Raw genomic sequence first — 4,954 nt, 5'->3', positions numbered from 1 at the left:
TCGGTCAATATAAACGTTGTGATTATTGTGCATGTACCAACGTATGTGCCCCATAGTTCGCTATGATTCGCCGAAAACCGCATGTCGATACGTGCAATCGCCCCCGGAATAAATGGGGTGTTACGTCTTACGCGACTCACCCTATATATTAAAAAATCTTGTTTCATTTATGCATTTCTTGTGCACTTGACACGTTCCACATCGTAACGGCTACAGTAGCATGCGATTGATCAATGGAACATGCAACCAACTAACTAACTAACAATATGCTACCGCGACAACTGTATTCCCGAAATTTCATTTCTCTTCAATAACAATTTTTTGGTGTTGCGATATTTTTCCGTCATTGTAGAAGCAAAATCGTCCAGCAAACATGAGACCTTAAATGAGCCGTTTGCGAGAAAATTGCGAGTGTATGGTTAGGAACCACCGTAGATTTACTTTGAAATACTGTCCTAGTTAGCACAAAAGTACCTGAAACATAAAGTTAAAGTTCTTATCTAACTGGACTCAACTTTCACAGGTGATATGCCTTAATACATAATACAGTAATAAACGGATTGTATTTGCCAATTGCGAATACGATTAGACGTCAGCTGTGCAATTTATTGGTGGCGCTTGAAAATTAGTGCTGGACCGGGACAAGAAATTGCTTGGATTTCCGCAACAGGGAAACACACTGCTATGAACGTCGCTTTTAGTCAGTCTAGGCATGAAATATTTATTTTTCAAGGTCTGTGTTATACACGGGATAGGAAAAATATTGTGAACAGTGGTAGCAATGGGATGGTTGTGTTTGACCCTCAGCATCGTGGGTAAGGCAGGTATCACGCTGGGCTGTGCGTCTTCAGTACGGACTACGCATCAGTGCAGGTTGTTTATGAGTAGTGCACTCTTCGTTTATGCATTCATAGGCCGAGGTCGAAGTGCAATGAAAGACCTAACAGAGTTCCAAAGAGGGCAGACTGTGTGTCTATCGACACTGTCCGCCGAGAATTTCATAAAGCGAATATTCTTGGACGAGCTTCTATACCGAAACTACCGAAACCATTAGAGATGACAACAAAAGCAAAGAAGGGTAAAGCATTGTGTTAGGAGCATAAATCCTGGACGGCTGATCAGTGGAAACACGTCAATGGTACGACGAGTCAACGATTTCGTTATTTCCAACATCGGGCCCGGCTTACGTCTGGAGAAGGCCTAAAGAAGCTTACAACCCTGATTGCTTGAGTCCAAAGGTTAAGCATGGAGGTGGAAGTGTGATGGTGTGGGCAGCCACATCATGATATCCTGCTGGTCCCATTATTACTCTCAAAGGCTGTTTACAGCTGACGATTATGTGAACATTTTAGGTGATCAGGTGCACCCATATTTCAAATGTTGTTCCCCAAGAATGATGCCATATTTCAGGACGATAATGCACCCATTCATGCACCCAGGACAGTACAGTCGTTGTATGAGGAGCACGCAACTGAACTGCAGCGTCTTCCCTGGCCAGTACAGTGCCCAGAGTTGAATATTTTCGAACCCTTGTGGGCGGTATGGAAGCGCAGACTCCGGAGCACTACAGGAGTTAAAAGGGGTTCTGTTAAAAGAGTAGCATAACATTCCATTGGAGCCTATACAATCATTATGTTGTAACCTCCAGGGAACGGTCGCGGGATGGCCGAGAACGAAGCGCGGCGGCACCAAACGCAGAGTGGCCCGCAAACAAACAAACGAACGGGAAAGGACGGACACGAACCACGACGGACAACCGAGCGACGCCTTACGGCAACAACACACAAGAAGCAACGGGGTGACAAGCGACAACCAAAGGGGGCGGGCTGGCAGCAGCTGAGTACGCCGCTCATCAGCCTACAGAATTTTTAAACCAGAAGAAGATAAAAACAATAAAAGCAGGCGATAAAAACGGTGACTTAAATTGTAAAATGGCGGAAAATTGTGGAGGGTAAAACAAAAAACAAAGGGGCGATGCTAATAAAATACACAGGAAGCTGACAGGTAAAATAGTACATCTACACCTACATCTACATTTATACTCCGCAAGCCACCCAATGGTGTGTGGCGGAGGGCGCTTTACGTGCCACTGTCATTACCTCCCTTTCCTGTTCCAGTCGCGTATGGTTCGCGGGAAGAACGACTGCCGGAAAGCCTCCGTGCGCGCTCGAATCTCTCTAATTTTACATTCGTGGTTCTCCTCGGGAGGTATAAGTAGGGGGAAGCAAAATATTCGATACCTCATCCAGAAACGCATCCTCTCGAAACCTGGACAGCAAGCTACACTGCGATGCAGAGCGCCTTTCTTGCAGAGTCTGCCACTTGAGTTTGCTTAACATCTCCGTAACGCTATCACGTTTACCAAATAACCCTGTGACGAAACGCGCCGCTCTTCTTTGGATCTTCTCTATCACCTCCGTCAACCCGACCTGCTACGGATCCCACACTGATGAGCAATACTCAAGTATAGGTCGAACGACTGTTTTGTAAGCCACCTCTTTGTTGATGGACTACATTGAATCTCAACCTGGTACCCGCCTTACCAACAATTAATTTTATATGATCATTCCACTTCAAATTCTTCCGCACGCATACTCCCAGATATTTTACAGAAGTAACTGCTACCAGTGTTTGTTCCGCTATCATATAATCATATAATAAAGGATCCTTCTTTCTATGTATTCGCAATACATTATATTTGTCTATGTTAAGGTCAGTTGTCAGTAGACAGACAATTTAAAAAAACACAGCGACAGTCTGGTTTCTATTCGCAAGAGATATAAAAATCACATCCAGTGAAAGTCTGATTTCTGTTCGCAACACTTCTGAAAAGAGACGAACAACACTGAACACTCACTTAAAACACTGCACTAAAAAATTGGCTCAAAGATGTCACACCACAGCCAAGTGCAGATGGGAGGGGGGGGGGGGGGGGGGGACCGAGGACAGATGAGCGGGGGGAAAAAGGGGGAAGGAGAGCAAAAACGAATCGTGGTGGGGGGAAGAGCAGACGGAGGGAGTGGACTCATAAAGGGGGGCAGGGCAGATGTGAGAGGGAGTGGGGAAAGGCAGAGGGGAATGGGGAATGCAAAAGAACTTGAGGGAGAGAAGGGAGGCAGAGAGAGGGTAGGTGGGGGAAAAGCAGGATAGAAGGGGGGAGAGGAAGCCTAGAAAAGGACAGAGGAAGGGAGGAGGAGGTGAGGATCAGAGTTGATAGGAAGGATAAATGGAGGGAGAGAGGGCATCATCTGGGAGGGGGAGTCGATGGAAGCCACCTTGGGAAAGGAGACAAGGGGTGTAGAGGGAGAAGGTAGGGGTGACACAAGAGTGAAGGCATGGCAGAGGGTGGGGGTTGGAGAGGAGCAACCAGGGGTTGAGGGGGATCAAGGTGGCAGGAGGTGTAGAGGACATGGATATATTCGAGGAAAAGGAGCAGATGAGGGAAAGGAATCAGGTCATAGAGAATCCGTATGGGGAATGGGAGGTGTATACGGAAGACAAGGCAGAGTGCATGGCGGTCGAGAATCTGGTGGAACTGATAGGATCTGGGTGGGGTGGGGGGGGCGGATATTCAGGTGGGACTGGCATAACAGAGGATGGGATGGATTAAGGATTTGTAGGTGTGGATGATAGAAGAGGGGTTCAACCCCCATGTCCAGCCTGAGAGCAGTTTGGATTGGATAGGGTGGAGATAAGGGATCCAGGTGAGGTGACAGTCAATGGTGAGGCCAAGGTAGGTGAGGATGGGGGAGAGGCGGACAGGATGGGCGCAGATGGTAAGGGAGAAATCAATGAGCTGGAAGGAGCAAGTGGTACGACCAACGATGATTGCCTGGGTCTTGGAAGGATTGATTTTCAGGAGCCACTGGTTACACCATGCGGCAAAAAGGTCAAGGTGATTCTGGAGAAGGCGTTGGGACTGTTGAAAGTCAAGAGCGAGGGCAAGGAATGAGGTAGCATATAGGCAATGTGACATACGGAAGTTTGGATCGGTGCATGGAGCCGTGGAGCGTGCACAATGTTGTTACGGCGACTGCTCGCGATAAGCTGGAAATCTGGGTTCAAGTTCTTCATCGGCACAAATTTTCGTGTAGTGCCAATAAACTGCATAATTTACATATAGTCTTACTCGCAATCTGCGAGTACAAGCCTTCTTTTTAATAAAACTGCAGATCGTGTGCAGTGTCTGTTCTTCAGACATGTATGTACTTTCGAAAGACATTGTATGAAGACGTTCTATAGCACAGACGCTGAAAAATAAATATTTCTTGTCCAGGCGGACTTAAAACGACGATCATAACATTTTCTCTCCCTGTTGCGGGAGCCCAAGTAATGTTGCGAGCTTTAGACGATGAAACACTGTGGTATATGGAGGTTTGGGTCGGTCCAGGGAGCGTGCACAGATAGCCAAAGTGGGTTAGACAACACCTCACATTAAGCAGCAAATCCGGGTTCGAGTCCCAGTCCAGCACAATTTTCATGTTTCACTAATAAATAGAACAGCTGACGGCAAATCGTATTCACAATTTGCATGTACAATTCGTCTATTTAATACGGCTGCAGATTGTAGGCAGTGCCAGTTGTATAAAGACATTGTATACCACAGTACTATTTCAGCATGCATTCCACGTGTCTTCCTCACATCTGAATGTGATAATGCTTTCATCTCCACAGTAGTTACAAATTCTTTCAGACTGCTCCAGACAGTTTCGTAAAGCCTGTCAAGGTTGTGCAATCTGCTCATCTAGTTCTTGAATTGAGTCAACGAGAGTGCTATAGATTTCAAAATGAGCTCTGCCAGAAAAATGCAGACGACTGAGGTAAGGTAATTTTGGAGGATGTTGTTTCTGCTATTGTATGCTTTCGCTAGCGTCATTTTTCGGTGTTATTTAAAGTACATCTTATGTTTAACAAAATTTTCACTTGAAGTATATAAAGGTTGATTCCGTAAGTG

This window comes from Schistocerca gregaria, chromosome X (assembly GCF_023897955.1).
Source record: "Schistocerca gregaria isolate iqSchGreg1 chromosome X, iqSchGreg1.2, whole genome shotgun sequence".
Classification (NCBI taxonomy): Eukaryota; Metazoa; Arthropoda; class Insecta; order Orthoptera; family Acrididae; genus Schistocerca; species Schistocerca gregaria.
The sequence above is the reverse complement of the archived record's forward strand: the minus strand, read 5'-3'. Positions refer to the sequence as shown.